The 12,858-nt window shown below is 46.1% G+C and overlaps 1 protein-coding gene across 1 annotated transcript in view; it reads right to left on the reverse strand.

Annotated features, from left to right (window-relative positions):
• The window catches only part of ELAPOR2 (endosome-lysosome associated apoptosis and autophagy regulator family member 2), a 550,871-nt gene that overhangs the window by 347,330 nt on the left and 190,683 nt on the right, over positions 1–12,858 (reverse strand). The window lies entirely within an intron of this gene.

Genomic DNA, 12,858 nt, shown 5'->3' on the forward strand with positions numbered 1-12,858 from the left:
AAGTGCTCGATCGACTGGTCAAACCACTGCGGTTTGCTCACAGTGCATGTGAGAGTCACGTGACCACAAAAGCGGGTCACGTGACCACACAAGCACGCGCATCTCCCTACTCCGCCCCTCGCTCGCATTCCCGCACTCCCACCACCAGGCTCTTTTCTAAACATCTTCGCACAGCCCCTCGCTCGCATTCCCGCACCCCCACCACCAGGCTCTTTTCTAAACATCTTCGCACAATCAATATGTGCCATTGCTTACACGTCAGCCATGCTTGTTTCAACTAGATTCTTCCGGTTCATATCAAAACACAGCAGTCACCTCCACGAAGGATCACACACACCTCAGGCTGTTCGATATGACCCCGCCTTCAGCTGCTGTGCTCGCGGCTCAGACCCACTCACTACACTCCAGCCGTCAAGCCTCCGCTGCAGTCCACGCCACCTCCAGACCCCCGCCCCCCCCCCCCAGGCACTCCCGGATCAGTTTTCCGCCACCACCTCTGAGAAACACAGCAGCCACCTCCACGAAGGATCACACACACCTCAGGCTGTTCGATATGACCCCGCCTTCAGCTGCTGTGCTCGCGGCTCAGACCCACTCACTACACTCCAGCCGTCAAGCCTCCGCTGCAGTCTACGCCACCTCCAGACCCCCCCAGGCACTCCCGGATCAGTTTTCCGCCGCCACCTCTGAGGCCTGATCTGCCGCTTCAGGAGGCCGCCACTACAGCCCTTACAGCGTCACTTGCAGAGAGGGGCATCAATCTCTGCACAGCCGTCTTGATAATCGCCAGCATCGACCAGTAAGAGGGGGTAGTCCCACACCAGCACAACCATATTTTGGTGCAGATGGCATAAGATATTGTAGAATGCAACGCAGGAAGACTGGAGCTAACCTAGGCAGCAGCTATTCTCGGTGGCTGCAAGCCACGCCCCCACCATTTTGTTTCTTGAGGGTAATGTGGGGAGGAAAGATGTCTGGGGCAACAAATCAGGTCCTTCCCAAATGAATCTTAGCAGCCCTTTCGGTCTGTTGCTCTGTAAAACAGTCTTTACCTACTTGTTCTTCTCCCTCTTTTCTGACTCTCATTTTCCTGCCATCTGCAGGAAGCAACCCCCAGTGCTCCCCGGTTGCGCCTCCATTCCCAATTCCCACCGCTCTGGCTAAACACGTCATGTCGCTCTGACTCATCACCCAAACCACTGTTATTGCATCACAGTTTTAAAACTCTTTCATTTGAGCTCAGACAGAGCGCAGCCGTATCCTAACGCTCTGACTGCTGCTGTGCGAGAGAAACCCCCCCAGAAGCCTTCTAATTTGGCTCCAATTGATCTCTCTTCAGATCAAGAGCAGCCCACCCCCAGCAGCGCGACCTCTCTGTTCCTCACCGCCGATAGCTGCAGTTAGGCAGGAGAGTTCTCCAGAAGCCTTCCTCCTTGCCCCTAATTGCGTCTCCTCGCTTTCTGCAGATCAGAGAGAACTAATGAGTAAGAGAAAGATAGAGAAACATGATATTGCAGAGAAAGCAGGACAAACAGCTCTCCCGTCCCCATCCGGCTTCCCTCCGCGCATCTGCCTGCCACACTTCTCCCCTCGCTCGCATTCCCGACCCCCCACCAGGCTCTCCCGCCCCCATCCGGCTTCCCTTGTTATAGTGTGTCATGCAACGTAATGGTGCCACTCCCAGCGACCTAAATCGTTTTGCTTTACTAACTTTCCCTACTGCTCTCTCTCTCTCTCTCTCGCTCTCTGGTTCATGCTCTCCCTTACTTATAATCTATTTTCTTCTCTCTCGGTTTCTCTTTTCTTTGTCTTCCCACTCTGGCTGTGAGGCTCTATCCGTGTGTGTCTCTCTCTCTTTCCCTCTCTTTGTCACTGCCCTCTTTATTTTTCTTTCTCTCCTCTGTCTCTCTATCGTTCTAGTTCCCTTCTTACTTTTTCTCTCTCGGGCTCTGTCTCTGTCACTCTCTTTTACTCTCCCCCTCTCTCTCGCAGACTCTTTCTATATCTTGGCTCCCTTTCTCTCTGACTGTCTCTTTCTTTCACTCACACACTGACTCCCTGTCTCTCTCTTGTACTACCACGCACTTTTTGAAAACTCGGGCCGACATGATTCCGGCATAGACACTAGTTTGCCAGTTGCCATTTAGTTACCACCTCGTTTGAGGTAACTTTTCAATGGTTTGTAACTGCAATTATGGTCACATTCCACTGAAACATCTCATTGCGAACAGCAATTAGTAAGGGACACCCCTTTTATGCTCCCCCTAACTACGATTCAGAATAATTCGCAAAATCCCTTTTGAAATTCGAGAAGAATTTTCGGAACTACAAAAGGCGTCTAGAACATCGCAAAAGGCAATTTGCGGTCGCAAACCCTGTAGTTGTGCAGACCGCAGGATTTGTGACAGCAATTTGTTTCTGCTTTTTTGCTTTAGACAGTGCTTCAGGCTCCACATCTCTAGATGCTGCAATGATGAGAATGTAGCAAAGATTCTTCTTCAAAAATAGAATCAGTGGTATAGTGTGCACAGACCAAGGAGGATATACCATCCAGGAACACCTGGGCGGCAGTGCTTAATTTGCGTTGGTGGTGGCCGGTGGTAGGTGGCTGGCTGTGCTCATTTTTTGGAACTCAGGCTTATTTTTCATCATCAGATTTTAACCCAGAGCAAGAAAGGGATAAAGCCAGAAAAGAGAGAAATAATGAGTAAGAGAAGGATAGAGCAACATGATATTGCAGAGAAAGGTGGACAAACAAGCACTGGCGTTGCCAATAGGTTTCGCATTTGGAAAGTTGGAGCTAATGGTTTTGTATTTGACATTTTATATTTATATATCGTTATTGGCATTGTCAATAACAATATAAATATAAAATGCCATTTACAAAACCAATAGCTCCAACTTTCCAAATGCGAATCCTATTGGCAACGCCAGTGCTTGTTTTTAAATCATCTCATCAACTGGCCCGGCCATATATACATTATTTTTAAATCATCTCATCAACTGGCCCGGCCATATGCCCATCGGTCAACTCTGGATTCTTCGTGTTTCCTACCGGAGCCTAACCCCTCCCTAGGCTTCACAGCACTTGCGTCTTGCAGGGTGGACTACTGTCTTATCACTTTGCATGACACTTTCTCACACAGAGACATCGTAAGATATGTGTTAGGTATTGGGAGGCTAATAGTCATAGAAGACATTTTTTCGATGTCCATAGCCACCTGCTCTATTTCAGTCCCTTTTAAAAGAAATAGCTAGGCTGACCGAATAGGGTGCTCATCGGTTATAAGAAATATGGCATACTCTATTTCAGTTCAATAACTTTTATCATCTCCTGAAATAAGCTTTGAAAACTTGCTATTGCCATACCTTTGAAGAGACAAATTTTAAAAACAAATAACCCAGCGAAATGTAATGAAACAATCAGTTCTGAAACAGCAATTGTAATCAACGGTATGCTCAATAGATGCTACCAATTGATCACCTATTGCTCCTGGCCTAAAGAAATTTTTTCACAGTATACTTCTACTTTTTTCCCCTTACATAAACATATTATGTAACATTCGAGAAAACGGTCATGAAGAGATGTTAGAAGATGCTGTGAAGTTTTGACCCAGTTAAAGTTTTTTGGAGCAGAGCAACAACCACAGGCTTTTTTGTTTTTTTCATTCGAAGGAACCAAACACTGAGGCAAGGAATATATTGCAAAGGGAAGTCACGGCAGGAGTTATGATCTCTAGATCTCCAGTCAGAACATGTGCAGGTAAAGGTCCCACAGGAAGTGATATTTAATAGAAAGGTCAAGAGGAGTTATAGAGTACACAGAGCAGGCTAAAAATTCAGCAGATACATTGAGGGTGGTTCAAGATCACAACCCTTTGTGAAGGATGACACATGCATCTCAAAACGAAGACCATTTATTTTACATTTTTTACACACAAAATAAAGAGATCGGGAATTGCAAACTTTGGCAGCAGGCTCAGACATAGCAGAACACACTGGTTCAAAGACCATTTTACCATTTCTCCAGCTTCTTACTTTTGATTCTGCCTACTTACAACTACCTCTCTCTTCCATGTGCTGTCATCTCATCTCTTGCCCAACCTATTACCTACTATTGCTGCCTCAGCTCCATCATATGTCAACTTCACCCCTGCATTATCTCCTCCTCACCTCTCATCAAGCACCTTACCTTCGCTATCTGATTTGGCCACTCTTACGCCATCTTTTCCCTCAATGCTTTAATCCTTTCCTTTCACATTTCCACCCAGCCTCTCATCTTCGCTTGCCTCAACCTTCGTGTTTTTGTCTTCCCCTTTACATCAACATCTCCCTTTTCCCAGCTACCTCTTGCTGGTTTTGCAGCTCTTACATCCTCATCTCCCCTCCATACACTGTTCTTCACCACGTTTCTCCCCCAAGCCTCTTACCTGGTAGCAGCTGTTCCAGTGCTTAATTTGTAAAACAAAATTGCCCCAGCCATGCTACCAATGATAACAATAGCACAACTACTAACTATCACACTCTTAAAAGTGTGACAATTCAGACCATTCAGGTCCCCAAAGTTAGAAGATTGGCTTGTGCAGCAGGTAATAGTCATTTTTAATGTAAATTAGGTTAATAATGGACTGTTGCTGTGATCATCTCTAAATTGGCCCGACAGCGCCACCTTGTGGCAGACTGTCACAAGAACTGGTGTTGATAATTAAGTGCTGGTGCCAAGCACCGGAAACAACCGGCTCAAAATAAACACTTAGCGGTTCTCTTCCTTTACACCCACCTCTCTACCTTCCACCCTCCCACTCTCCAAAAGGTTTTTACATTTTTGCACGGATTTTGTCCTTCCTAACGTTCATCTTGTGTATGCTATTGTATGTGGCAAGCCACTGAAAGCTCGAGCCAGAGGCCTGGCTCCCCTCAGCTCAAGATCCTCTTGGAATCTTGAGCCCAGAATGAGCCAAGCTTTCACAGGAGGCGATGTGGCCTAGAGCTACAACTTCCCACCATGCTTCATGGGGAGTCATTGTCAAATCCAAATCACTGCCTCGACTCAACATTCTCTGAATCCAGGCAATTCGCTGTGCCGGAAATACAAATTAGCGTAGTCTGTGTCAGTTTTGAAGCATTCTTATGTCATTGGTCAAAATTTGTGCCATGTAAAGTTGACAAAAATACAATTTGGAAATGTGGATCCTGCCCGTCACCCATGATCTAGGCTCAACCTCCAGGATTTAAGACAAAGCATTAAGCTTTAATATCATAACAAAATAACCCTCTTGTGGCTGAATGGTACAGAGAGAAAGCTGAAAATCTAGAATCAAATGCTGGCTTCCCTGCCTGACCAAATTGTGTGATCCTAGGCAAATACTTTATTTGACAAACCTCACACATCAAAGCGCTTTCAAATATGTGCATTCAGACACCTCTTGTGTGTGATGTAATAGATGGACTTGGCCCTCTACAGCCCCCCCAAACTTTTTACCTTCAGCCTTCCTATTTCGCTGATTTTTTTTTTGCTGGCCTTAAGACTCTATGCACTTTACCACTGCTAATGAGTGATAAAGTGTTTGTGCTCACTCGATAAACATAGTAAAATTGGCTTACACTGCATCGCCATATTACATTTTCTCATAAGTCCTTAGTAAAGTGGTATGTCATAAAAACAGGGTTGGTAAATTATATTCTACTAGTGGGCCTGCAGCCCTTATTGTGGCACCAATTAAATAACCCCTGAAAAAAGGTCAGAACTGCCATTGCAGCCTGCTGGCAACTTTAAACTGCCAATTCAACGTGCCAAAATAACCCACTTGCCAAGCATTAGACTCCTCCTTTATTACATATACGCAGGGCCACAGGAATTATGCTGCAACAGTGATCTTCGTATAATTGAAGATTGGCCGCATTTGCCACATAACCCATCATCTGCTTCAAAAACTGCAGATACTAACAAAAGAAAAAAATTTGTTTCTAGCTCAAACCGTTCACAAGTTAGTAAAAATGCAGCAACACATGTTACCGAGCAGTGGAGGACCCTTTCCTAAGGTTGACTGGCCTTTTTTTGTAGCTTATTGCTATATTTGGGTATTAAACTGGTACTGAGATACAACTAATGCCCAAACAGGGTTACATTTTAAAATGACTACATAATTAAGTAATACTACCACAAAATGTACCTAATTATTCCGCAAAATTTGCCTTTTCTTGCGACATAATTTACTTAATAATGCTGCATAATTTGACCCAGCCACATCTTCCGAGTAGCCCTGCATATACGTCACCCCTAAAGTAGACCATCAACAGCCCAGAAATTGGGTACACTGCAATTAAAAGGTTGGACATGTAGTTTTAGGTATTATGTCCTGGTGGTGAAGAATGCACAAATTCACTTTTCACTTCCATGAGGTCTACCTCTCCCATAGGATAGCATTGGGTTGCCCTAATACATTCAATAAGTGCTAACTTTTGATTGGGGGCAGATAGGAAATTCATGTTTGGTATCTGAGAAAGTATAATTTAAAATGCTCTTTATTGGTAAAGGTTGCTGTTTGTGTTCTGCATAAAAATACAATTTTGAAAAGTTGGCATTTTCCTGCCCTAACTATTTGGTGCCAGCAGCCTGTTCCTGGGTTACATGACTGGGTGTAGGTGGCAGTTGGACTTTGTTTATTCCTCCCAGACAGCCACACAATAGATGGATTGGGGGTTTCCCGGATGGGCCACCACTGGAAGGATGGGGGACAGAGCTGGGCCCAGTCCCACTTACACGCCAATATTCTGTGCTCTCCTTTCACGCAAAGGGCATCACACTAGCTCATTGTCCCTGCAGTCGGTCTGTCGCCTGGGAAAGGGAGAAAGGAAATTCAAAGCACTTCAAAGGGAATCTCTAGAAACTACTCCTACTTCTAAGAAGGCATCAGGTATAAATAGGAACTTCAGACACACTCTTTAGTTCACTTTCTGGACCTGCGGAAGGTGTCTCAGAGGACTGCCTGCTGGTGTGTTCTGCGGTGTGCTTCAGATGACAGCTTTGTTGCACCTGGGAGGAATGTTCTGCTGCCTGAAGCTTGCCTTGGCTGAGACAAACCCTACTGCTTGAGCCCTGTTCCACTACTTGCACTCCGGACTACCAGAGTGACTCCAAGGGATAGTTTGCTGGCGTCTTGATTAGAGACAGAAAATACTCCCACTAGTTAAACTTGCACCTTAACCCAGCTTGTGTGAGTCCTGCTCCCCTCCCCCTCCAAGTGGTGCCTCTCTAGTCCCGGACCCTTGGAAGTGGTGCTTAAGGTGCCCAGATATCCAAAGTCTAAACATAGGACTTAAAAAAGTTTTGGCTAAAAAGTGCACTGAGAATTAAGAGGAGACCTGGACCTAACTGCTCATTGATGCAGTTGCATCGCAGTTGGCCTTAATTCGTGGCAGCTTCCGCTACATTCTTAACAGCATCAAATCCTTTGCAGCGTCTCTTATCAGACAGGATATACAGTCTTGTGGAGCCCTCGTCAGCTACAGCCTGCAGCTTTGCCCCGCTAGAGATTGGCAACTTTAAAAAAAACAGACTATATCTGAACTTAAAAGCTTCACAGCGACTTTGTCCAGTGGCTTCTTAGCGACGCTTCATTCTCAGACACCATCTGCAACTTTGCCCTACTGGACTTTACCTTCTCAGACATTTTTCCACTAATGTCTTTTAAGGCCACAGAGATGCGCAGACCAGGCCCAATACACTCTTTGGACCCAATCTGTGCTCCATCATGGTTGGCCATAACTTTCGACTTTACCCCAGTATCACAGGACTAGATGTGCTCTGTTGGAGCTTTTATGTTTTAGGTGCTAGATTTGACCTTACATTAAGTTCTTATTTTCCGACACATTTTATTTACGCAGCTCATTTTATTCGTTTAAATCTACAGCCCTTTTCCATTAACGGGTCAAACTCTTTGCTTTACTGTTGCTTTATAATAATACTCCTAACCTATGTTTTCAGTTTCAGTTGTAGGACACTCGAGCAGCACTATTACTGCACTTGATCTTGAGTAAATGTCATTCATAAACTCGGATCTGTGCACAATAAAATCAAGAAGCCGGTATAGGACATTTTGTTTCAGTTTTTATATGGCACGAATTCTATCCGAAGGTATTGGAGCACTTTATATGAGCACCCGTTACATTACACATGGATACATTCATTTTTATAGGCACAGGAAGATAAAGTGATTTACCCAGAATCACAGGATGTTGAGCCGAGGTCAAGACTCGAACCTGGTTACCCAGTTCCAAAGTCAGCAGCTCTGGTTGTTACGCCACATCCTCTCCAAAGTACTCGGGAAAATGGCTTCCATTTCAAATGTTCCTTACAAGCAGCAATACTGTAGGTTACCTACCAGGGGAGTCTGGGGCTGAACATAGGAACATGGAAAAATGCTATGGAGTATACCTACTAGTGGTACAGTCTGAAATGAGACTGTGGCATGATATGTCTGGACAAAAGTGCTCAGCACTTGTACGCTGCTAGATGGAATGAAGGTGGGATTGCTCCTGCGGTACAGAAGTGCTCAGCACGTGTGTGCTGTAGTGCATGATGGAGTAATGGTGGGTGTGATCCTGTGCTGTACCAGTGTTCAGAACACTCTCAAATTACAGCCATTTCAGCAGACATTTCTCAATGTTCGAACAGGTGTAGCTAGGGCCGGGGCAGAGTCAGTTACAAGTCAGGATAAGTGTTATTGGCATCTCAAAAGGAGTGCCATGTTCAGAGATAGAGCAGCATTGAGATACATCAAGTTGTCCCTAGACAGGTGTGATTAGGCCACCAAACTCTGACTTTTCTTTATTACATTTTGCCTAAGCACTTGCGGGCTGAATAATCATGCCCTTCCCTCACTCCCAGCCTCAGTTGTGCCCCTGCAGTTCAGAGGTGGTACAGTGTAACGAAAGGGTAGGCCAGGCTACTAGAAGCAGAACCATACAGCAGGCTATGCAAAGCTATCCCTCAGGATGTGGCTTTAAACAGCAAAGCTATCCCTCAGGAGGCACAGACTTTTCATGATGAAGTATTTTTTTGATTCAAGTGTGGAGAAGTGTGGCTCACTGGTTAGAGGAGGCATCCCTGGAAGCAGAGGTCAGCCCGGGACCAGGGTTCAATTCCCGGCTCGGCGGGGTCTTGAGTCCTAAAATGTCCATGGACTCGACAATTCTCGCTCCGGTGCCTACTCGATTCACGGGTTCACACTCTGCGACTCTGGGCAATAGCTTGCTTAATCTCCACAACGGCCCCTCGCGGCGGGATGCCTGGCTTTAACCTTGCGGATACCCTACCGGGGTTATCTCACAGGGGAATACCAGGACGGGTTCCCTAAGCAAGCGCTTAGAAACCGCTCGGTGATTTGCGCTATATAAATTCCTGTACATTTAAGTGCAATATCAAGTTTAAAAAACTATTTAGGGCTAGGCCCTGAAGGTGCTTTCCCTGAAAGGATATAGAATGTCCATTGTTTTACTAAAGATCACAAAGGCTTGTATATATCGGCCAAGAGCGAAGTGATACATTAGATTACAGAGAACCTTGCGAATCCTCGAAAACGGAGAGAAGAGCTGTCTAGGGGACTACATAGCATTGCAGCCATTGTGTCTCAGAGTGCGGATTTGCCCCTCAAATCACTCAGCTTTTACAAGCTCAGGCCTTAGGCAAGATATGTATGTCACAGACCGATGCTTCAGAGAACAGATGTGCGGCAGCCATCCCATGTCCCGTTCATCATGCTTGTTGTCACAGTGAGGGTAATCATCTGTGACGGTACCAGTGTCCAACGCAAATAAACGCTCACCCCCCCCCCCCCCGCCCCACAAATCTGAGGCGTGCACCCTAGATTTTCACCTAAACTGACTAAGTCACAGCGCCGAGCACCGCCTCAGATGCACCCACCCCGGCCCCAGCTGGTGCTGCACCCGGTCATGTGTTTTGTGTCACTGTGTGAACAGGGAGGGCGCACGGTGTGCTCCTGTGCACTTTCACATCTTCACTTGTGGAAAAACAAAACTTCTGAAAACACGCGACAGTTAAACTCTGGGGCCTTACCATTTCCACGGAGCGGGCATTGAGCTGGGTGGGCGGCGCCGACCCCGCGGAGTGGATCTTCTTCCGGTTCTTGCGGTCCATCTTCAGGGCCGGGCTGGGGCTCTTTCTGTCACTGACTGGATGTCCTCCAACACTCTCGGTCTACGTATCTTCCTGGCTATCACCCTCTACCTGTGTCTGCCTCTTCCTGGTGTCTCGAGCTATCTCTGTCCCAGAGTGCCTCCATCTGTCTGTACCTGTCACTGTCTGACCCTGTCCTTATTATCCTGCCCCACGTCTCTCTCATTTTCTTACTCCACATATATTTATGTCCGTTACCCCCACCTTCTCTCTCCAGTGTCCCCCTACCCCGCTCTCAGTCTCCAATGCCCTCTCTATCCCTATCTGAGCCTGTCTCTCACATTCACACTCATGAACTCTGTTGATTGCTAAACCATCTCCTATCGACCTCCCCTGGACTCCCCCTCTGTCTTGCGTTCTCTCTCTGTCTCTGAAACTCTTTCCCATGGCGGTCTCTGTCCTGGGTGTCTCTCAATCTTCCTGCGAGTTCTTCCTGCCTCAGTGTCTCGAGTGAGAGACACTGTCCTTAAACGAATAAGGTCAGTCCCGCGGGCTAAAGGTAGTCTGTCCGAGAAGGACCCGTTTGGGGTAGTTCCAGGAGGCTCGGTTACAGAGTGGCCCAGGTAGGTCCTGCCGGGGCGGGCTTCAGAGGACGGTCTAGGCGGGGTACTGCTGGGATCGTAAAACCGAGACTAGATCTCGACGGGTCCCGCAGCCGACCTGTAGATGCTGTAGGATAGGGTCCCCTCTGAGGGTCCGGTCGGAGGGGGCTGCAGGGTATGGGTCTGGGTGGGTCCTGCAAAAAAGGGTGCTCCCGTAGGGTCCTGGGGCCACAGTGGTAGAAGACGAACACTGCGGTCAACGCGACTCTGCCCTGCCAGAAGAAAGCACCATGGCTGGATGGCTTCCATAACCTAAAGGGATGCTCTCGGCCGAACGACCCAAGCTGTTCACAACTCCATTACCGAGAGCCTGTACCCTCCTGAAAGTGGCACTGTCGTGCTCCTCCTGCCCCACCTCTAGACCGCGGCCCCTCCAAGATTGCCCAACAGCAGAACTCCCCAATGTGACCAGGGCTGGTAGTAACTCCCTATGGCCTACAGTGACCTGCTGACAATGACCGCAATGGTCCCAGTGTTAGCGGACTACTGAATCTCCAGCTATCACTCTCTGCCACTGCCCCAACTTTCACACCTCCTCCTGATCAACAGCGGTGGAGATTGTGGTCCAGAGTTCAACTACTAGTCACGGACAGGGTAAGTAATGATCACATGCAATAAACACAGAAGGAAAGGTGTGTAAATAGGCAAGATTCCAGTGGAAAGAGAAAAAGAAAGCTAACAGGGGTGGTGTTGGGATGAGACAATTGTATGAGATGATCAATGAGCAGAAGTAGGAAGAGAGATACTGACACTAAGCAAAACCAAAATCTGTTACTGTATGTTGTCAATTCTAAGGAGTCTTTAGGCCTAAAAATATACTCCTAGTCGGTGTAGAATAAAAGCACATAAAGATCGCTATATTTATTTTGAAGCTAAAAACTAGTTTAACATAGTTGTTAAACACACTGCAAGTGATTAATGAGGTCCTTAAATCCAACCAATTAGTGAAGAGGAATTACCATAAAAAGCTGAAGTCAGCATTTCAAAGGACACATTTTATTTCATGATGCAGTGGAATCTACTAAGTTGTTAATTTGCTACTAGTGCATTTTTTAAACTACTAAACAGACAGTCTTCATCGCAGCCATGCGTTAAGTAGGGTATTTTCTTAACATGTGTGTGCCACTATCGCCAAAGAAGTAGCCAGATAATTAAAATATCCCCCCACTGGAAATATGCCTCTAAGAGAGCTGATCAAGCAAACTGAGCAAGCACAACCCCCTTACGAGAATTCCTTTCACTCTTTAATCTACCTTCCATGATCCATCTATCCATCCATCCATTCACCCTTCATCTAATAGCCGATCTAGCTGTCCACCTCTTCACCTTTCCATCCACCCATCCTGAACATACATCTATCCATCAATGCATCTATACATCTATACATCCATCCTTTCACCCACTCACCTTTCAATATATTCATGTATCCATCCATCTGTCCTTTGACCCATCCACCGTTCTCCATCTGTCCAAGTACACTTTCTTCTATCAAACCTTTCACTCTTTTATCCAACCTTTCACTCATCCATATATTCCATTATTTCACCTTTCCATCCATTCACTCTTCCACCTCCATCCTTTCTTTTTTCCTCTCACGTTTTCTTTATTCCTGTTCCTCTTTAAATTTTTTCTATATAACCATCTTTTTGGTCTCATCCTTACATTTTCTTTCTTACCTTTCTCTCTAATGCTAATTTATTCAAATCAACCCCCTCTCTCCATTTTCCCACTACTTTACTTATTTTCTTACTGTTCTCTTATATGTGCTTGCCAGCCCAAGGCCTAAAATCCAATTTCATATATTCTCCAACAGTGTATTTTTATAAGCATTTTGTCCGCATAACTGCAGACAGAAGAAATCTATAAATAACCAATGTAGCAGCCCACCTGGGTAGCGGCAACCCCTGCTTCAGCTGCTTAAGTGGGGATTACCTACACCACTATCACCTGCGCTCACCATTTCTACCACCTATATTTGGTTGCAGGGATCTGAATTATTTCTTGGTCAAGCTGTCCACGATTCAAGGCTGACAAAAAGTTGCCCAACTCTCAAGATAA

This window comes from Lissotriton helveticus, chromosome 1_1 (assembly GCF_964261635.1).
Source record: "Lissotriton helveticus chromosome 1_1, aLisHel1.1, whole genome shotgun sequence".
Taxonomy (NCBI): Eukaryota; Metazoa; Chordata; class Amphibia; order Caudata; family Salamandridae; genus Lissotriton; species Lissotriton helveticus.